The sequence below is a fragment of the Hyla sarda genome, chromosome 1 (assembly GCF_029499605.1).
Source record: "Hyla sarda isolate aHylSar1 chromosome 1, aHylSar1.hap1, whole genome shotgun sequence".
NCBI lineage: Eukaryota > Metazoa > Chordata > Amphibia > Anura > Hylidae > Hyla > Hyla sarda.
In genome coordinates, this window is record NC_079189.1 from 477,772,106 (window position 1) to 477,795,542 (window position 23,437).

Consider the following 23,437-nt stretch of genomic DNA (forward strand, 5'->3'; position numbering starts at 1 on the left):
TTTGACAATGATAAATGTCCCTTTATTTTCAATGCTGCAGTTGATTTGACCTGAGAGATTTCCAGGTAACATAGGTAATCATTTATCAGCACTTCAGGTGTCTTAGACGCTTTCCTTCCCTCTGGAATGACACTAGGTTTATTACTCCAGGGATTTTGATTTCTTCCCCTGGCAGTAGGGCTGGCTCAGGCTATGGGATAGACTGGGTGGGAGGGGGCAGAGGGTTTGACAAATCTTGCTGTGCTTGCATCCTGACTTACTTCATCAATACTGCATGCAGCTGTAGGGAGCTGCCTGTGTTCTCTGCTGCAAACCCAGGACTTGTAATTCTCTCTACCTTCAGCTAGCCCACTTCCAAAAATACATCCTCACCACCCATCGTCATTACAGATTTATCCACTGTCAATGGAATACAATGCAATGATTTTGCAGCCCTGGTGATACCAGGTTCTCCATGCTTTTAATGGACCAAAGAAAGCTGTAACTTTGACATATCATTCTGTCTTCTGAGGTAAGAGCCTTCTGATTTTATCATGGATCTCAGCCAATCTGTAAACTGGATAGCGGAAGGGACAGCAGAGCTGCAGACTGCTGCATGTACTGGGCTGCACACTTTTATTGCAATGCAGCTTTGGAGTTTGACAGAATGCAGGTGCATGTCACCACACCATAGGTGTCTCTGAGCAATGCTGCATACAGTGTGAGAACCATGACCTGTCATGCATGCTACACAAAGCTATGGAGATATCTGTATGTGTATTTCTAATACAGGATGAAATCTGCATGTAACATTACGGACAGGCAATAATACAGTACTTTAGCCTATTTATAGCATGCACTGTGTAGGCAGCACAACAATGCAGAATGCTACTGTGAATGTTTATAATTTAGTTTTTTTTTTATTTTGTAACATTTTAGCATAGCTGGTAATGCATGAGATAGAACAGTGTGGAGTGGCGTTACATAGCTGGTAATGCATGAGATAGAACAGTGGGGAGTGGCGTTAGATAGCTGGTAATGCATGAGATAGAACAGTGGGGAGTGGCGTTAGATAGCTGGTAATGCATGAAATAGAACAGTGGTGAGTGGCGTTAGATAGCTGGTAATGCATGAGATAGAACAGTGGGGAGTGGCATTACATAGCTGGTAATGCATGAGATAGAACAGTGTGGAGTGCGTTACATAGCTGGTAATGCATGAGATAGAACAGTGGGGAGTGGCGTTACATAGCTGGTAATGCATGAGATAGAACAGTGTGGAGTGGCGTTACATAGCTGGTAATACATGAGATAGAACAGTGTGGAGTGGCGTTACATAGCTGGTAATGCATGAGATAGAACAGTGTGGAGTGGCGTTACATAGCTGGTAATGCATGAGATAGAACAGTGGTGAGTGGCGTTACATAGCTGGTAATGCATGAGATAGAACAGTGTGGAGTGGCGTTACATAGCTGGTAATGCATGAGATAGAACAGTGGTGAGTGGCGTTAGATAGCTGGTAATGCATGAGATAGAACAGTGGGGAGTGGCGTTACATAGCTGGTAATGCATGAGATAGAACAGTGTGGAGTGGCGTTACATAGCTGGTAATACATGAGATAGAACAGTGGGGAGTGGCGTTACATAGCTGGTAATGCATGAGATAGAACAGTGTGGAGTGGCCTTACATAGCTGGTAATGCATGAGATAGAACAGTGTGGAGTGGCGTTACATAGCTGGTAATGCATGAGATAGAACAGTGTGGAGTGGCGTTACATAGCTGGTAATACATGAGATAGAACAGTGGGGAGTGGCGTTACATAGCTGGTAATGCATGAGATAGAACAGTGGGGAGTGGCGTTACATAGCTGGTAATGCATGAGATAGAACAGTGTGGAGTGGCGTTACATAGCTGGTAATACATGAGATAGAACAGTGTGGAGTGGCGTTACATAGCTGGTAATGCATGAGATAGAACAGTGTGGAGTGGCGTTACATAGCTGGTAATACATGAGATAGAACAGTGTGGAGTGGCGTTACATAGCTGGTAATACATGAGATAGAACAGTGTGGAGTGGCGTTACATAGCTGGTAATACATGAGATAAAACAGTGTGGAGTGGCGTTACATAGCTGGTAATACATGAGATAGAACAGTGTGGAGTGGCGTTACATAGCTGGTAATGCATGAGATAGAACAGTGTGGAGTGGCGTTACATAGCTGGTAATACATGAGATAGAACAGTGTGGAGTGGCGTTACATAGCTGGTAATGCATGAGATAGAACAGTGGGGAGTGGCGTTACATAGCTGGTAATGCGTGAGATAGAACAGTGTGGAGTGGCGTTACATAGCTGGTAATACATGAGATAGAACAGTGTGGAGTGGCATTACATAGCTGGTAATGCATGAGATAGAACAGTGGGGAGTGGCGTTACATAGCTGGTAATACATGAGATAGAACAGTGTGGAGTGGCGTTACATAGCTGGTAATGCATGAGATAGAACAGTGGGGAGTGGCGTTACATAGCTGGTAATGCATGAGATAGAACAGTGAGGAGTGGCATTACATAGCTGGTAATGCATGAGATAGAACAGTGGGGAGTGGCGTTACATAGCTGGTAATGCATGAGATAGAACAGTGTGGAGTGGCGTTACATAGCTGGTAATGCGTGAGATAGAACAGTGTGGAGTGGCGTTACATAGCTGGTAATACATGAGATAGAACAGTGTGGAGTGGCGTTACATAGCTGGTAATACATGAGATAGAACAGTGGGGAGTGGCGTTACATAGCTGGTAATACATGAGATAGAACAGTGGGGAGTGGCGTTACATAGCTGGTAATGCATGAGATAGAACAGTGTGGAGTGGCGTTACGTAGCTGGTAATACATGAGATAGAACAGTGTGGAGTGGCATAACATAGCTGGTAATACATGAGATAGAACAGTGTGGAGTGGCGTTACATAGCTGGTAATACATGAGATAGAACAGTGTGGAGTGGCGTTACATAGCTGGTAATACATGAGATAGAACAGTGTGGAGTGGCGTTACGTAGCTGGTAATACATGAGATAGAACAGTGTGGAGTGGCGTTACATAGCTGGTAATGCATGAGATAGAACAGTGTGGAGTGGCGTTACATAGCTGGTAAGACATGAGATAGAACAGTGTGGAGTGGCGTTACATAGCTGGTAATGCATGAGATAGAACAGTGGGGAGTGGCGTTACATAGCTGGTAATGCGTGAGATAGAACAGTGTGGAGTGGCGTTACATAGCTGGTAATACATGAGATAGAACAGTGTGGAGTGGCGTTACATAGCTGGTAATACATGAGATAGAACAGTGTGGAGTGGCGTTACATAGCTGGTAATACATGAGATAGAACAGTGTGGAGTGGCATTACATAGCTGGTAATACATGAGATAGAACAGTGGGGAGTTGCATTACATAGCTGGTAATGCATGAGATAGAACAGTGTGGAGTGGCGTTACATAGCTGGTAATACATGAGATAGAACAGTGTGGAGTGGCGTTACATAGCTGGTAATACATGAGATAGAACAGTGTGGAGTGGCGTTACATAGCTGGTAATGCATGAGATAGAACAGTGTGGAGTGGCGTTACATACATCTAATAAAGAAGAGTTTGTTAGCTATATCAGAACTGTATTTAGATATATACTTTTGAATCAAGCTTTATGTCATCTATTGGACAAGAAAATAGGCACATGTAATAATACAAATGATCACTATTTGCAGCGGTAAGAAGGATTTGGAAAACTTTTTGTTGTTGCCTATCTGTATAACAACTCTAATAACATTCCACATAGTAATACAAAGTTATTTTCAGTTCTTAATTGTCAAGAGAATCCCTGTGTATGATAACACTTAGATTGTAACTATGGCTATTATCTTACTTTGAGAATAACAAAAAAGTACAACAAAAATATTTTGTTACATAAGTATTTTGATCATCAATGGTATTAGGTTTCCTTGCTCAGGCGCCACGTCCCTCCACCCTTCCTTTATGTGAATAATCCCCAACAATCATTAAAAACTTATTGTTTCAGCAAGATATAATGAGATATTTATACTGTATTTGTAGTAGCGTGTCATATCATCTTTGTATACATGAAATATAACAATTAGTCAATGAGCCAACTCACTCCTAGGTATAGTGCGCCGGTCTTTATCTTTCTTTCTTTTGTTATTGATAATAATTAGTTTGTTATGGTGGCATGAATAAGCTTAGGATAGATTGGCATTTGTTGGCAATCTGACTACACAATACAGTCTTCAATGAACCCTCATGCGTGTGTTTCCTAAATGACTAGAAAAAATTAAGAATGTGCGGATCAAACATTGTGAACGTTGTGTTATTAGTTTAGAAAATATAACATTTAATAACCTTTATCACATGGAAAATAATTCTTAGCACTTTAGATATATATATATATATATATATTCTTCTTTGGAAGACAGTGTCTTTAAAGGGAACAATATCATAGCACTGTTTGTATTGTTATAGTGGTAAGTGATCCCAATCTGTGGCCAATTTACTAATATATCAATAGGTTATTGTTCGTAGGTACATGTTTGTGAATATTATGAAGAATACACCAAGCAAGAACTTTAGAGAGTCAACATTTGGCTTTAGAAAATAAAAGGGTGCGGGAAAAAAAACCTTAAAGGGGTATTCCAGGCAAAAACTTTTTTTTATATATCAACTGGCTCCGGAAAGTTAAACAGATTTGTAAATTACTTCTATGAAAAAATCTTAATCCTTTCAATAGTTATTAGCTTCTGAAGTTTTCTGTCTAACTGCTCAATGATGATGTCACATCCCGGGAGCTGTGCATGATGGGAGAATATCCCCATAGGAACTGCACAGCTCCCGGGACGTGAGTCATCAGAGAGCAGTTAGACAGAAAAAAACAACTCAACTTCAGAAGCTAATAACTATTGCAAGGATTAAGATTTTTTAATCAAAGTAATTTACAAATCTGTTTAACTTTCCGGAGCCAGTTGACATATAAAAAAAAGTTTTTGCCTGGAATACCCCTTTAATACTGACAAAAAAACCCTAACACATTTGGTAACCTACAGGGCTGCTGGGTAATTTATTAAGCGTGTATATACTGCAGCTGTCCCAGAGTGTTGTGAATGGCATGCTGTATCCTGCTGACTGCTCTGCAGGGCAGATTGGGTTATTATTGCTCCTACAGCTAACATAAGTCATTCTTATTTAAGATGATTTCAGCAGTTTTTTAATACACACAAGGGTACATCCACCTTTGCAGTCATTTTGCAGATAACATCAAAAAAACGTTGGTACCCCTGCCCATATATTTTCTCCCTTGTTTTGACCCTGGTAGTAGACATCAGGTGGATCCCCAAACCATTCTCCAAAGAGCTGCATTGGATGCATAGGTGTGAAGTGGTTCTCTCTCTGGAAGACAGGCATGATGACCTTTAAAACCTTTGTCCTCCAACCTGGCCTTAGTCCCAGTATGGTTCTTGGTCACTTCTTAGCTCTTAGGCTATGTTCACATCTGAAAAATAGCCAAAATTTGGGATATATGTCAGAATACTGATAGAATTGTATGCCGACATATTCTGCGGTGTACCCATGCTTGGTCCATTAAATTTAACGGTCTGGATGTAATTTACTAGTGACTATGTCAAGCTGCAGAGTTTAGCATATATAATGCTTGACAATGTGTTATAGATGCTTAAATCTTTATCCTCACCATCCCAGGAGGACATTTTTTTCCCCCAGGGATGGCGAGGATATTAAGTTATAAAGTCTCCCCCGGCCACCCCCTTCTGCTTGATTGACAGCCCGTGTCATTGCTCTTCTCCCTAAGCATACGGAGCAAAGCGGTGATTCGGGCCATCAATTAAGCTGGGGGGGGGGGGGGGACACGGCTGGAGTGACGGGACCCAGTAAGTAATAAGTCCCTGCTCAGGGGACTTCTTAAGGGGCATCCGGGGGGAAATTTATAACTTCATATCTTCACAATCCCTGGGGGCAGGAACGTCCCTCGAGGATGGCAAGGATAAAGATTTTAGCATCTATAACGCGTTGTCAAGTGTTATATATGATAAATTCTGCTGCTTGGTTCCTAATGCTGTTTTTTAGGGGTCTTCAAAGTTCAGGTGGGCATGCTATTGAGTCCCACAAAATAACAGAAAATAACAATAACAAAATAACATAATGGACCAAAATGTAGTCACAAATTTTTTACTTCAAGACTGTTGAATATAATGGACCCAACACAGGTATGCCATGGTATATTTTACACAAGCATGGTCTGCCGGTATGCCAAAGTATGTTAGAACATAGGTTACTTTTTAGATGTAAAGTTCTTTAGGAACTTTCTCTCACCTATCCTTCTTCATGATTACAGACTACCAATAAACCCCTGTTGAAGGTATGTAACAATGAAGTAGGGACTGCCTCTAAATAAATAAATAATTAATACATAAATAAATACATTTTGAGAAAAGAGGGCCACAGAGCTTTCACATTTATGAAAAAATGTCAATTGAATGTTATAATACAATTTAATAACTTTTTTGTTGTTGTTGTTGCTTTTAGGCTGTTTCCACTTGGTTTTTAATGGGTGACAAAAAATGCGGTGGTCAGATGTTAGATGACAGTCAATAAGGATGTCTGAAACACCAAACCCACTTGGCATTTTTTCACTCATCTTTGGTGTTTTTGGGCTCAGTTGCAGTTTTACAAAATCACAGCATGTTGAGATTGGTGTTTTTGAACAAAATCTTTGTGGTATTAGCCCTTTCCCAATGAACAGAACTTGAGCATGGAACTTCACTGAGTGTGGTGCAGCAGAAGATCCTGCGGGCTTATGGATTCAGGTTAGTTTATACCAAAATGTTCTGTGAGAAACAAAACATATTGGTATTAACTAACATTTGTTTTCCTTCTTTGACCACTACATGGACATTAACCCCCTTTGCATTTTCTTTTTTTCTTCTCCTCCCTTTCTAAAAATCATAACGCTTTCAATTTTTCACCTACAGACCCATATGAGGGCTTGTTTTTTGCGCCACCAATTTTACTATATATATATGTTTACAAAATCAAAGGCAAAACCAAAAAGAAATTACTTGTGGAGCAAAATTGAAAAATAAAACAAACGCCATATTGTAACTTTTTGGGGCTTCCACTTCTACACAGTGCACTTTTTGGTAAAAATGGCTTATCTTTATTCTCCAGGTCCATATGATTAAAATTATACCAAACTTATATAGGTTTTATTTTGTTTTACTTCTTTTAAAATAATTATAACTTATTGTACTAAAATTAGTATGTTTAAAATTCTCATCTTCTGCCCCTCATAACTTTTTTATTTTTCCATATACAGGGATGTGTGAGGGCTCATTTTTTTGCACTGTGATCTGTAGTTTTTAATCAGTACCATTTTTTGTTTGACTTTTGGATAATACATTTAATAAATTTTTTATAGTATACCAAGTGACCAAAAAAACACACTTCTGGACTTTGGTATTTTTTTTTACGTATACGTTATTGACTGTGCAGTTATGGTAACATCATATTTTTATAGTTCAGACATTTACACATGCAGTGATACAACATATATTTATGTTTGTTTACATGCAAAAAATTTTTTAATGGGAAAAGGGGGGGGTAAATCAAACTTTTATTAGGGAAGGGGTTAAATTACATTTATTAACTTTTTTGCTTACTTTTGTACACTATTTTTTAGCCCCCATAGGGGACGATTACATGCAATCTTTAGATTGCATACACTGTTCAATGCTATGCCATAGCATAGCATTGATCATTGTTTTCAGTGCTCCATTGCTCCAGCCTACCTAGGTTTACTGGAACCTTGGAGAACCTTGGAGATCAGACGGTAAGAAGGCAAGTAAGGGTCCGCCCGCCGTCCTCTCAGCTGATCGGAACACTGTGGTTTCAACACGGTGGTCCCGATCGGCACTGAGAAGTGTTTTTCTGAGCAGCCGACATTAAGAAGTGTTACGAGCAGCCGGGAAGTGTTTTTTTTTTACATTTTAGATGCCACACTCAACTTTGATCGTGGCGTCTAAGGGGTTAATGCCAGGCTTCACCGCAATCGGTGATGTCCGGCACTACCCACGGGTCCCAGCTGCATATAGCCGCCGGGACCACTCCCCTATTACCCGCACTCAGCTCAGCTATTCCCACTCTCACTTACTGGACTTTGTCACTGCCTGTGCTTCAGCTTAGACAAAGATGATGCTTCAGCCAGACAGGATTATGGATGGTATGGGGACCTCTAATGGTCTTTTTTTTTTTTTTTTTATAAGCCATGATTTCATAAAAAAATTAATACCATTTTCATTTTCTTATGAAGTATATTAGAAAGGTAAATTTTTTGCCAAGATGTACAATAAATTAAACAATTTTGAATCTGACAGTGCCCATTTAAATTATGCAATTTTATAAATAGACCCTCCCCAAGAAATAATTTTTATTCAACTTGCTTAATACATTCTTCTAAAGGAAGATAGGATGCTATCAGAGTTAGGCTGGGTTCACATCACGTGTGCAAAGTAAAAACCGTATACGTTTTTCCTGTATGGAACTGTATACATGTGCGTTTCCTATTGACCCTCCATGTTAAAAAAAAGGTATGCGGTTGCAGTACGGTTTTTAAACCGGAGACAAAATCGTGATCAACCACGGTTTGACTCCGGTTTAAAAACCGTACTGCAACCGCATACGTTTTTTTTTAACATGGACGTCAATGGGAAACGCACATGTATACGGTTCCATGCGGGAAAAACGTATACGTTTTTACTTTACACATGCGCATTTGCATCCTAAAGTCCCCACCCAAGACCCCTCCCATTAAAAATGGACAACATTTTCAAAAATGTATGTTTTTTTTCTATAAAAACGGACGGAACTGTATGCACTTTTCAAAACAGTATACTGTTTAAAAACGCATACGGTTTACTTTTTCCCATACTGTTCCATCCGTTTTTTTGCCATACGGTTTTCTTTAGAAAAACGGATTGAAAACAGTATAGCAAAAACGTAGTGTGAACCCAGCCTTATATGGGAGATTTTTGGCTCCAAGTTGAGCAATCATGTTTATGGGGAGGTTTGGGGAAAACTGCATGCTGACTGTTACCCTTGTGTATGCACACATGAAGAAAATCAGCACATCACTGTACATTGTAACCTTGAATGCGGACAGTGTCTGTAATGTATGCATGGTATCCTCCAGCACCTGACAAAAGTATTAAAAAAAACAATATATTAAAAATACAAATGTAAAATACAAAAACTAAACAAAATCAAACATTAACATATTTAAAACGATTTTGAAACAATTTTAATAAATGTTTATTTATTTATTTTTTATACTTTTGCACTGAAGCTGGAGGAAACAGAGATTTTGCTACTTAAGGTAGCTGCAACAAACCACAATGCCCCTATAATGCCCTACAAGGGCAAGTATGCCAGTCACAAGGCCTGCATGAGAGCTACAATTTATGACTAGGTACTGTCCCTAGAGGGCCAACAATTAATTGGCAATCTTTAGTGTCATTTCAAGTAAAATATAGTGATTTGCAACAGGAATTACATGTATTTATGGAGGCAATAAAAATAATAAAAAATATATTGAGTGAGGTCCATTTTACTTTGAGAATTGAAAAAACCCTTTGCAATTACATTGTACCTGTTAGCAGTTTTTTGCGGTGAAAAGTAAATGCATGGCTTTATAGGGCTTTAGATCCTGAATCCGTACATACTGCTTATTAGTTATTTGACCCCTCCAGTGCTGAGATATCAGACTTTAAAAATATATGTACTGGTCATTCCATTTGGCTGGTAGAGCCGAGCACATTTTGTCCCCTTTACCATTTCAGGGACTTAGGCCGCAAGCCTAAGGCAAGGACCTCCAAGGTACTATTTTCTGAAATATTACCTGTACCACGAGCCACATCAGAGAGGCAGCGAAAGATTAGGGAGGTAAACAAGTGACTCAGAAGCTGGTGTAGGAAGGAGGGGTTTGGGTTCATGGAGAACTGGGCTGACTTCGCTGTCGGATTCCGGCTCTACCGTAGGGACGGGCTGCACCTCAATGGGGAGGGTGCAGATGTGCTTGGGGAGAAGATGGCCAGAAGGGTGTAGGAGTGTCTAAACTAGGGACTGGGGGGGAGGGAACCTACAACATAAAGTGGGAAGATAGTGTAGATAGAGAGGGGGAGCATATTAATGTACCTGGGGTTGGGAGGGAGGGGTTCAGAATAGTTAATAGGGATAGGCTTTATAGGTATAAAAAACATACACCTTTGAATTGCATGTTGACTAAGTTTAACCACTAAAACTGAAAAACTGGAATTGATAATGTCTGAAGAGAATTATGACATAGTGGGTATAACAGAGACATGGTCGGAAGATCGCTATGACTGGGTGGTCAAAATACAGGGTTATAGTCAATTCAGGAAGGATTGGACAAAACAGAAAGGGGGAGGAGTTTGTCTGTATATAAAGTCCAGTCTGAAGGCCGCATTGCGGGAGGATATACGGGAGGGAAACGGTAATGTGGAGTCCTGATGGGTAGAGTTATATGGAGATTACAATTAAAAAAAATCTGATGGGGGTTTGCCATAAGACACCAAATATAATGGAAGAGGCAGAAGATCAATTACTGAGGCAAATAAACAAGGCAGCAAATCAAAATGATGTGATAATAATGGGGGACTTTAACGATTCTGATATAAACTGGGAGACTGAGAACTGTGAATCTCATAAAGGAAACAGGTTTCTGACTATAACTAAAGACAATTATCTGTCCCAAATGGTGCAGGGCCCGAACCGGGGGGGGGGGGGGGGGGCTCTCTACTAGACTTAATATTAATCAACAGACCTGACAGAGTAACTAATGTGCAAGTAGAAGGACACCTAGTAAATAGTGATCATAAAATAATACATTATAACTTGTTCTTCAATAAGGGAATCTCTCGAGGGGCCACAAAAACAATGAACTTTAGGAAGGCAAAGTTTGATATACTCAGAGAAGCCCTTAACAATATAAAATGGGAAAATGTCCTGAAAAACAAGAATACTGACACTAAATGGGAGACTTTTAAAAATATTTTAAATTCTCATTGTAATAGGTATATACCTTGTGGCAATAAAATGGTCCAAAATAAAAGAAAAACAATATGGATGAATAAAAATGTTAAGGGTGCAACAAATGACAAAAATAAAGTATTTAAACTACTAAAACAGGACGGCAGTGAAAAAGCATTAAAAAGATATAGAAAAAAATGTAGAATATGTAAAAAACAGATAAAAGCCGCAAAAGTAGAAACAGAAAGACTCATTGCCAAAGAGAGAAGAACTAACCCCAACATGTTCTTCAACTATATAAATAGCAAAAAGGTTAAAAATAAAAGTGTTCGCCCTTTAAAAAATGATGAGGAAGAAATTATAGACGGGGATCAGGAAAAAGCAAATATATTAAACAAATTCTTCTTCACTGTATTCACCGAGGAAAATGAAATGCCAGGTGAAATACAGCGAGATAAGGTAAACTCCCCAGTACAGGTCACCTGTCTAACCCAGTACAGTGCCGCCTACAAAAAACCAAGGGGAATCGCTGGATGACGTATATCTGGAGTTTTCCAAAGCATTTCATACAGTCCCACATAAAAGGTTGGTGCATAAAATGAGAAGGATTGGGCTGGGGGAGAATGTGTGTAAGTGGGTAAGTAACTGGCTCAGTGATTGGAAATAGAGGGTGGTTTTTCTGATTATTCTGATTGGGTGACTGTTACTAGTGGGGTAACACAGGGGTCAGTCTTGGGTCCTATTCTATTAATATATTCATTAATGACCTTGTAGAGGGGTTGAATAGCAAAGTAGCAATCTTTGCAGATGATAATAAACTCTGTAAAGTGGTTAACACAATAGAGGACAGTGAACTGTTACAAATGGATATGGATGGGTTGGAGGTTTGGGCTGGGAAGTGGAAGATGTAAGGTAATGCGCATGGGGAGGAAAAATCCGGGCTGGGATTATGTATTAAATGGGAGCACACTTGGGACGATTGTTGTGGAAAAGGACTTAGGGGTCTTAGTTAACAGTAAATTTAGCTGTAGTGACCATCTTCGGGCAGCTGCTGCCAAGGCAAATAAAATCATGGGGTACATCAATAGGGGAATAGGTGCTCACGACAAGGAAATCCCTAGTCAGACCACACATAGAATACTGTGTACAGTACTGGGCACAAGAAAGATATAGGGATAGGGGGAGCTGGAGAGGGTTCAAAGACGGACAACCAGAGTAATACAGGGAATGAGAGGACTACAGTACCCAGAAAGATTATCAGGTTATTGGGGTTACTTAGTTTAGAAAAAAGAAGGCTCAGGGGATACCTAATAACTATGTATAAATATATCAGGGGACCATACAGAGATCTCTCCCATGATCTTTTTATACCCAGGACTGTATCTATAACAAGGGGGTATCCTCTACGTTTAGAGGAAAAAAGGTTTCTACACCAGCACAGACGGGGGTTCTTTACTGTAAGAGCAGTGAGACTGTGGAACTTTCTTCCGGAGGAGGTGGTCATGCTGAACTCAGTAAAAGAGTTCAAAAGGGGCCTGGATACATTTTAGGAGTGTAATAAAATTACAGGTTATGGATTCTAGATTTATAGGGACAGAATGTTGATCCAGGGATTTATTCTGATTGCCATATTTGGAGTCGGGAAGGAATTTTGACCTCTAGTATGAGGTTTTTTTTGCTTTCCTCTGGATCAACTCAGTAGGGACTCATTAGAGATACAGGTTGAATTTGATGGACTCTGGTCTTTTTCAACCTTATGAACTATGTTACCAGCCAGTCACTCCCTTCTGCGCACTGACCACTTTGTATACCCCCCCTTTCCCCTCCAGATTGACAGCCACTAGGCTGTACTGTATTTCTTGCCTTTTCCATGTAATCTAGCAGCCAATGTGATGCAAATAAGGGAGCCAGCTCCACTGATCCTGCGTTCCTGTGCTCAGACTCGCACTGACCCAAGTGAGCAGACAAACCGAAGAAAATAGGAGGAAGTCTAGCATACGGAAAGTCCCACTTTATTGCAGATAAAAGCAGACACAACACACCAGGGCAAACATCAAAACGACTTCTGGATGCGCTGGACTCTTTATCGCAGACTCTTCCAAACCCTGGAAGGCTTCCTTACAAAGTATCAATCCACAGGGTGGAAACTTCTTGTCCAGAGATACACAAGTGATGATTAAAACAGCAATTAAAACAGTCACATGGAAAAACTCGACTAAATCTACATGTTACAGAGCCCAGCAGTCAGATATTTGCACTTGAAATTGGCATCAGTACACATTATACAATCATATGCCGTATGAGATGATATACCAACAAAATAGGTTGAATGATGTGAGATGTGCATGCTCATTGCATGTTACAAAATTAGATAAATGTTTGCCGAATAGAATGAATCCATTATTAATAAAATAAATACAAAAACGAATGAAATATATGTGGTTGTTATAGGCAACAATAAATATAGAACCTATACTGATAAGTAAAGACTGTACTCAAATCGGCATATGAACATACAGCATGAAAGAAAGAACATTAAAAATCCAAATCAGAAAAGACATATAAATCATTGATAATGGAATAAAAATTCCATGGGTATTCAGCATAAACTGCCAGTAGGCCTCTCTGATCAGTAATTTTCTATGACAATCACCTCCTCTCATACCTATAGTGAGTTTTTCAATCGCATAAGCCCTAAATGCGCTGTGTAAACAATGGGGTACCTCTCTGAAATTAATGGAGGCTGCTGATCTATTGCGTCCGTGCTGTCTATGTCATCGAGATGCTCCAACATACTTAAGATTGCACTCAGAGCACTCAATGACATAGACAACGTTGGTAGAATAAAGTTGGACTTTCCGTATGCTGGACTTTCTCCTATTTTCTTCAATCTAGCAGCCAAGCAGAATGTCCAGTGGGCTCCAAAGCCTAATCTGCATATATTTTTACAATCTGATAATTTGGTGCAGGAAGGGTCAATTACCTAATGGAAGATATGTTTGGATCAGGGAAAGTAGCCCTTACTTTACTTTATAACTTAAAAACCTGCTGACAGGTGAGCTTCAAATGCAGTATACATATGGTACAACATTCTCCTAGGTAAATGTATAAACTGATTAATTGATCTGCCTGAAATAATTACCTGAAAGACCTGCTGTAAAGAAAACATAGAAAACAGAAATACTAGCTCAAGGGTTACTTTAAATAGGAGGTCAAAATACAGGTGTAAAGCAGATAGATACCCTCTGGGAAAAAATCCAGTGGAGGCAAGAAATACAGGATCTTAACTTGCTGATTGAGGAACTTTCTAAACAATTTTCTTGTATTAAACAAAGTACTTTTAAACAAACTTTTTAGCGGTAATTTGAGAACATGAATGACAAGTAATTGATTGTTCACATTCCACAATGGAAAAGCCAGAAAAAAAAGCATGGTAAACACATGACAAGACACCATGATAGCAACCTGATAGACCCCATTATAGTCTGGGGGATCCATTGGGTGACCTTGGTTACCATCATGTGTGGGTTTTGACACTGTCATTTTTATTTCTCTGTTCCTATAACGGGACAGATAAATGGAAATTCAAGTGATGATGTGAACATAGTCTAAGACAGTCTAAAGTAAACATAGTGCTTCACCGTTGATCATGGTACAGCATCTCTGCTCCATGCTCCTCCTCTGTTCTCTCTCCTGTCTGATAGGACTCATCTGTGCTCTCTCCTGTCTGATAGGACTCCTTTGTGTTCTCTCCTGTCTGATAGGACTCCTCTGTGCTCTCTCCTGTCTGATAGGACTCCTCTGTGCTCTCTCCTGTCTGATAGGACTCCTCTGTGCTCTCTCCTGTCTGATAGGACTCCTCTGTGCTCTCTCCTGTCTGATAGGATTCCTCTGTGCTCTCTCCTGTCTGATAGCACTCCTCTGTACTCTCTCCTGTCTGATAGTACTCCTCTGCGTTCTCCCCTGTCTGATAGCACTCCTCTGTGTTCTCTCCTGTCTGATAGCACTCCTCTGTGCTCGCTCCTGTCTGATAGGACTCCTCTGTGATCTCTCCTGTCTGATAGCACTCATCTGTGTTCTCTCCTGTCTGATAGCACTCCTGTGTGCTCTCTCCTGTCTGATAATACTCCTCTGTGCTCTCTCCTGTCTGATAGCACTCCTTTGTACTCTCTCCTGTCTGATAGCACTCCTCTGTGCTCTCTCCTCTGTGCTCTTTTCTGTCTGATAGTACTCCTCTGTGCTCTCTCCTGTCTGATAGGACTCCTCTGTGCTCTCTCCTGTCTGATAGGACTCCTCTGTGCTCTTTCCTTTCTGATAGCACTCCTCTGTGCTCTCTCCTGTCTGATAATACTCCTCTGTGCTCTCTCCTGTCTGATAGCACTCCTTTGTACTCTCTCCTGTCTGATAGCACTCCTCTGTGCTCTCTCCTGTCTGATAGTACTCCTCTGTGCTCTCTCCTGTCTGGTAGGACTCCTCTGTGCTCTCTCCTTCTGATAGTACTCCTCTGGGCTCTCTCCTGTCTGATAGTACTCCTCTGTGCACTCTCCTGTCTGATAGGACTCCTATGTGCTCTCTCCTTCTGATAGTACTCCTCTGTGCTCTCTCCTTCTAAAAGTACTCTTCTGTGCTCTCTCCTGTCTGATATATCACATTAGAGACAGGTGTATGGAGGGTAGAGAATTAGTCCACTAACTTATAGGTTACCCAAGGGCAACCCAGCAAAAAAAAACATTTGTTTTCCCATACACCTTATTTAAAAGTGCAATCTTTATTGTGATTTCCGCACATTAAATGGGGTTTAAAATTATCATTCACTCCATTGGCCTGGTTTGAATTTAGTATATTGACCACATGGTCTATTGTTATGAACTGATGAACTAATGCAAGGTGCCTGCAGTAACACCTGCACTATTGAGGTACTCAGGACAGGGCGTCTGTATAAAAACCTTAACTGCCCCCCTCAACATGTTTCACTACCTAAAGTAGCGTTGTCAAGAGGCAAATGGGCACTCTTGCCAGCTGCCTCTTGACAGCACTACTTTAGGTAGTGAAATATGTTGAGGGGGGCAGTTTAGGTATTTATACAGATGCCCTGTCCTCAGTACCTCAATAGTGCAGGTGTTACTGCAGGCACCTTGCATTGTTTCATCAGTTCATAACAATAGACCATGTGGTCAATATACTGAATTCAAACCAGGACAATGGAGCGAATGATAATTTTAAACCACATTTAATGTGCGGAAATCACAATAAAGATTGCACTTTTAAATAAGGTGTATGGGAAAACAAACTCTCCTGTCTGATAGCACTCCTCTGTCCTCTCTCCTGTCTGATAGGACTCCTCTGTGCTCTTTCCTGTCTGATAGCCCTCCTCTGTCTGATAGTACTCCTCTGTGCTCTCTCCTATCTGATAGGACTCCTCTGTGCTCTCTCCTGTCTGATAGTACTCCTCTGTGCTCTCTCCTGTCTGATAGTGCTCCTCTGTGCTTTCTCCTGTCTGATAGTACTCCTCTGTGCTCTCTCCTGTCTGATAGTACTCCTCTGTGCTCTCTCCCATCTGATAGGACTCCTCTGTGCTTTCTCCTGTCTGGTAGGACTCCTCAGTGCTCTGTCCTGCCTGATAGTACTCCCTTCTGTCTGATAGCACTCCTCTGTGCTCCCTCCTGTCTGATAGGACTCCTCTGTGCTCCCTCCTGTCTGATAGCACTCCTCTGTGCTCTCTTCTGTCTGATAGTACTCCTCTGTGCTCTCTCCTATCTGATAGGACTCCTCTGTGCTCTCTCCTGTCTGATAGGACTCCTCCGTGCTCTCTCCTGTCTGATAGGACTCCTCTGTGCTCTCTCCCGTCTGATAGGACTCCTCTGTGCTTTCTCCTGTCTGGTAGGACTCCTCAGTGCTCTCTCCTGCCTGATAGTACTCCCTTCTGTCTGATAGCACTCCTCTGTGCTCCCTCCTATCTGATAGTACTCCTCTGTGCTCCCTCCTGTCTGATAGCACTCCTCTGTGCTCTCTCCTGTCTGATAGTACTCCTCTGTGCTCTCTCTTGTCTGATAGGACTCCTCCATGCTCTCTCCTGTCTGATAGGACTCCTCTGTGCTCTCTCCTGTCTGATAGGACTCCTCTCTGCTCTCTCCTGTCTGATAGTAATCCTCTGCGCTCTCTCCTGTCTGATAGTACTCCTCTGTGATCTCTCCTGTCTGATAGCACTCCTCTGTGTACTCTCCTGTCTGATAGTACTCCTCTGCTCTCTCTTCTGTCTGATAGCACTCCTCTGTGCTCTCTCCTGTCTGATAGGACTACTTTGTGCTCTCTCCTTTCTGTCCATGATTTCTATAAAAAGGTAACAACATTTTTTGATGAAGTATATTAGAAAGGGTAATGTTTTCCAATATGTACAACATTTAAAAGGTTTTTGAATTTGACAGTACCCATTTAATCAATGGCTGAGGTGGGTCACAGAAAGAAGCCAAGGGAACTGTTGCAACAGCGGTGGCGGGGGATCAGGTCCATGAGTATACTTATACATTGTAAAAAAAAAAACATTTTGTCCCCGAACAACCCATTTAAAAGGGAATGTATCACCTATATGTTTTCCTCATTAGAGCCAGATACTGAAACATGTCCTTTGTTTTCTAATCTGTTTCTATTTTCTGACTGTAATTTTTTTGTCCATTATTATGGGGGCTGCCATTTTGCCCGAGCAGCATTTAAATATATGCTTTACGGCAAGCCCCAATGACCTAGAAAACAAAAGAGAAGATCTGTACCATTAACATGAATTTGAGATACTACTGAGCATTCTCTTTGACATTTCAGAGGCTATACCACAGGGAGGGGGATGGTGAGTTTTAGCTATTGTGAATGGTGGTGTATCCAGTGTTATCTCTCTACTGGTGTCACCTTTCACTCTACTCCTGTCCTCCTGTCTGTGCAGAGAAAAAAGGCATTACTGGCAAATAATTTGTACATAACAGGAAGTCTCAGCTTAGCTTTACACCTAGTGGCCACATTGTAAACTGCAAGGTTTCGGGATTATTGTAAAATATAGAAAGCAAAATAAAAAATTTGAAAAAAAAAACCCATCAAATATTCTGAACAAAAAAAAAAAAAAAAAGGTTTACATAAAACCTGTTTTACTTACAAACCTGATTTATACATTAAGGGATTTTCTGATGACACATTTACCTTAAATAATGCTAAAGACTATTCCTGGGTCATGTGCCTGCTCTGGGCATAACATTATGGATAATTTTTGCCTCTTAGGTTTATTTATACTTTATAATTGTAATAATATTCATGGTTATTGGTATAACCTCATAAACAGTAATTCTTGTCCTGTTTTTCAAAGGAATTTCACAATGATATTGCTTCTAGTCAGTGTGATGTATGATACTACAAATGGATGACCCTTCTGTAGGGAACTTGTTGTTGTTAATCATTGATATGTTCTCAGATAGATAGAATTTAGAATTTCTATTTCTCTATGACAGGATATATATTTATTACAGGCCTATAATGCTTAACACGTTCACTGCACAGTATATATCAGGGCATTAGAAGCAGCAGAACATTTCCCAAGGGGAATATATCAGCTGCAATTCATGTTCCAAACTGCTGACACTGTTAGATATCTGTTAAGTTTAGGCCCGGTGCATGGTACCTTTATATGATCTGTCAGTGCTTCCACAAAAAAGATTCTTAATTTCTCTGGTTTAAAATGTCAAAGATACATTCCGAAGCACCTGAAGTGCTGAGGGCTGTAATGCATACCTGCATACCTGCTTCTCCTCCCATCCCTGTCCTTGCCTGATGTTAGCGGCAAGGAGGTAGTAGATCCGCTGAGCCTGTGTGAATGATGGTTTGGGCCGTGTCAGGGAGCGGAGTCTAAGGTGCCGCTGGTTTTCACCAGGTCGCTACTCCTGACACAACTCGTCCACACAGGTTGCTGAGAAAATGTGGTACAGGAGGAATATGGCAACTCATAATCAGGACAGCAGAAGGTCAGGGCTGGCAGCACGGTAGCGAGAACAGGGACGTAACAAGAGGTCAGTAGGCATGCGGCACAGGAGCAAGGTCACGGAGCAGGTAGGTCAGGAACACGGTAAGGCAAGACACAATAAACGCTTTCACTAGAGCACTGGGCACACAAAGATCTGGCAAGAGGTAGAGGGAGGTGCACATATTTATAGAGAAATGACAGGTGCAACGCTAATTAAGGGCGCACTGGCCCTTTAAATCTCAGAGCTCCGGCACACGTACCCTAGGAGGTAGGGACGCGTGCGCTGGTGGTGTGAGAACACGGAGGAAACAGAAGAAGGAGAAGGTGAGTGACGGCCTGAGATTTGCATGCGGGTGCGTCCTGCGATGCGAATCCCGGGCCCGCCGGAGGACAGAGGAAGAGAGCACACACGGGCAGTGTGACCGGCTAGCGAGCTCGCCATAACACCTGATTGACAGTTAGCTGGAAGCCAGGCCCTGTTTTCAAATCTTGTTGCTTAACTATGCATACAAATTGTGCGCAGGTGTGAGATTTGGAAACAAGGCTTGGCTTCCAGCAAGGCAGCAGTCCAGCCCTTAGCATGCTAACTTTTTTCACTAGAGATTAAAAGCATTTATTCACATAATGAAAGCAAAGACAGATATATGAAAGGTACCATTTGTCTCCTTGCCCTAACAGCTTCAGCAGTTTTGAACTTTTGAACTTTTGAATTGTAGTTTTGACTGAGGTCATCTACAAGGAACCTAGTTAAATGTAAACCTACAACTGAGAGTCATTGATACAGTGGTCCCTCAACATACGATGGTAATTCGTTCCAAACGACCCATCGTTTGTCGAATCCATCGTATGTTATATTTACGTCCTGCGCCGTCTCCCGCGATAGGAAGCGGGATCGCGCCGCGATCCCGCATCATATCTTGTCGGTCCCGGCACTCATCAACGGCCGGGACCCGCGATTAATACCACACATCGCCGATCGCGGCGATGTGCGGTATTAACCCTTTAGAAGCTTTGACCGCCGCTTCTAAAGTGAAAGTGAAAGTGACCCGGCTGCTCAGTCGGGCTGTTCGGGACCGCCGCGGTGCAATTGCGGCGTCCCGAACAGCTTACAGGACACCGGGAGGGCCCTTACCTGCCTCCTCGGTGTCCGATCGACGAATGACTGCTCCGTGCCTGAGATCCAGGCAGGAGATGTCAAGCGCCCATAACACTGATCACAGGCGTGTTAATACACGCCAGTGATCTGTGCAAGAGATCAGTGTGTGCAGTGTTATAGGTCCCTATGGGACCTAAAACACTGCACAAAAAAAGTAAAAAAAAAGTGTTAATAAAGGTCATTTAACCCCTTCCCTAATAAAGGTTTGAATCACCCCCCTTTTCCCATAAAAAAATAAAACAGTGTAAAAAAATAAATAAACATATGTGGTATTGCCGCGTGCGTAAATGTCTGAACTATAAAAATATATCATTAATTAAAGCGCACGATCAATGGCGTACGCGCAAAAAAATTCCAAAGTCAAAAAAAGGGGAATTTTGGGCACTTTTTATACCATTAAAAAATGAACAAAAAGTGATCAAAAAGTGCGATCAAAACAAAAATCATACCGATAAAAACCTCAGATCACGGCGCAAAAAATCAGTCCTCATACCGCCCTGTACGTGGAAAAATAAAAAAGTTATAGGGGTCAGAAGATGACATTTTTAAACGTATACATTTTGCTGCATGTAGTTATGCGACAAAATCAAACCTATATAAGTAGGGTATCATTTTAACCGTATGGACCTACAGAATAATGATAAGGTGTAATTTTTACCGAAATATGCACTGCGTAGAAACGGAAGCCCCCAAAATTACAAAATGGCGTTTTTTCTTTGATTTTGTTGCACAATTATTTTTTTTTCTGTTTCGCCGTGCATTTTTGGGTAAAATGACTAATGTCACTGCAAAGTAGAATTGGAAACGCAAAAAATAAGCCATAATATGGATTTTTAGGTGGAAAATTGAAAGGGTTATGATTTTTAAAATTTAAGGAGGAAAAAACGAAAGTGCAAAAACTGAAAAACCCTGAGTCCTTAAGGGGTTAAGGGATTCGTGCAATATAAAAGTGCATTAAATACTCACCTGTCCCCGCCGCTCCGGACCGCGTCCTCACCGCTCCCGATGGTCTCCCAGGGGCTCCCGATGGGGTCCCGCTGCTCCGGCGTCTTCTTCTGGGTCCTCCGCTTTCTGGTGACGTTATTACGATGTTACACCGGGACGGCGTGCGCAGCTATGTGATAACGATGCCAGAAAGCGAGGCCCGGACCCCGGAGAGGACCCGGAGCAGCAGGGATAGGTAAGTGAACCTGCTGGGGCACATTACACTGCTATCCGACAGCAGCTTAAGCATTTTGCGCTGCCGGATAGCACTTAATGCGATGGCCCCGACATATAAAAGCATCGTATGTCGATGCTGACATCGACATGCGATGGCCTCTGAGAGGCCATCGTATGTCGATTTGATCATATGTTGGGGCCATCGCATGTTGGGGGGTTACTGTATATATAGTCCCTATAATATCTGTTACCCAGAAGGTAAGTACAGTTTATTTTTTGTTTAAGCAGGCGGTCTGGGTATATTTAAAAACAAAAAACTTTTTTTTTTGCCAGAGTACCCCTTTAACATTGATGTCATCAATGGGACTTATTGTACAAAACATAACCTTTCTAGTAATAGCAATGCTATGAAAGTGTAGACATGTTGTTACGCCTAGCGCTCCGGGTCCCCGCTCCTCCCCGGAGCGCTCACGGCGTCTTTCTCCCTGCAGCGCCCCGGTCAGTCCCGCTGACCGGGAGCGCTGCACTGTCATGGCCGTCGGGGATGCGATTCGCACACCGGGACGCGCCCGCTCGCGAATCGCATCCAAGGTCACTTACCCGTCCCGGTCCCCTGCTGTCATGTGCTGGCGCGCGCGGCTCCGCTCTCTAGGGCGCGCGCGCGAGCCAGCTCTCTGAGACTTAAAGGGCCAGTGCACCAATGATTGGTGCCTGGCCCAATTACCTTAATTGGCTTCCACCTGCTCCCTGGCTATATCTGATCTCCTCCCATGCACTCCCTTGCCGGATCTTGTTGCCTTGTGCCAGTGAAAGCGTTTAGTGTGTCCAAAGCCTGTGTACCTGAACTTCTGCTATCCATCCTGACTACGTACCTTGCCGCCTGCCCCCGACCTTCTGCTACGTCTGACCTTGCCTCTGCCTAGTCCTTCTGTCCCACGCCTTCTCAGCAGTCAGTGAGGTTGAGCCGTTGCTAGTGGATACGACCTGGTTGCTTCTGCCGCAGCAAGACCATCCCGCTTTGCGGCAGGCTCTGGTGAAAACCAGTAGCCTCTTAGAACCGGTCCACTAGCACGGTCCACGCCAATCCCTCGCTGACACAGCGGATCCACAACCCGTAAGCCGAATCGTGACAGTAGATCCGGCCATGGATCCCGCTGAGGTGCCGCTGCCAAGTCTCGCTGATCTTCCCACGGTGGTCGCTCAGCAATCGCAGCAGATTGCCCAACAAGGACAGCAGCTGTCGCAGTTGACCGCCATGTTACAGCAACTTCTGCCTCTGCTACAGCAGCAACCATCTCCTCCGCCAGCTCCTGCACCTCCTCCGCAGCGAGTGGCCGCTCCTAGCCTCTGCTTGTCCCTGCCGGACAAATTTGATGGGGACTCTAAACTCTGCCGTGGATTTTTGTCTCAGTGTTCCCTGCATATGGAGATGTTGTCGGACTTGTTTCCTACAGAACGGTCTAAGGTGGCGTTCGTAGTAAGCCTTCTTTCAGGAAAGGCCTTGTCTTGGGCCACACCGCTCTGGGACCGCAATGATCCTGCCACAGCCACAGTCCAGTCCTTCTTCGCTGAAGTCCGGAGTGTCTTCGAGGAGCCAGCCCGAGCTTCTTCTGCCGAGACTGCCCTGTTGAACCTGGTCCAGGGTAATTCTTCAGTGGGCGAGTACGCCATCCAATTCCGTACTCTTGCTTCCGAGTTATCATGGAATAACGAGGCTCTCTGCGCGACCTTTAAAAAAGGCCTATCCAGTCGCATCAAGGATGTGCTGGCCGCACAAGAGATTCCTGCCAACCTCCAAGAACTCATCCATTTGGCTACCCGCATTGACATGCGTTTTTCTGAGCGACACCAAGAGCTCCGCCAGGAAAAAGACTTAGATCTCTGGGCACCTCTCCCACAGCATCCTTTGCAGTCTACGCCTGGGCCTCCCGCCGAGGAGGCCATGCAAGTGGATCGGTCTCGCCTGACCCAGGAAGAGAGGAATCGCCGTAGAGAAGAAAATCTCTGTCTGTACTGTGCCAGTTC

At 42.4% G+C, this 23,437-nt stretch overlaps 1 protein-coding gene across 2 annotated transcripts in view; it reads left to right on the top strand.

Moving 5' to 3' along the window:
• The first annotated feature begins 264 nt into the window (after positions 1-264).
• Positions 265-23,437, top strand: part of AIFM3 (apoptosis inducing factor mitochondria associated 3) — a 104,154-nt gene continuing 80,981 nt past the window's right edge. For both annotated transcript variants that reach the window (XM_056537282.1, XM_056537283.1), the window contains exon 1: positions 265-511. The gene's annotated coding sequence lies outside the window, so the exon portion shown is untranslated. The remainder of the gene's footprint in view (positions 512-23,437) is intronic.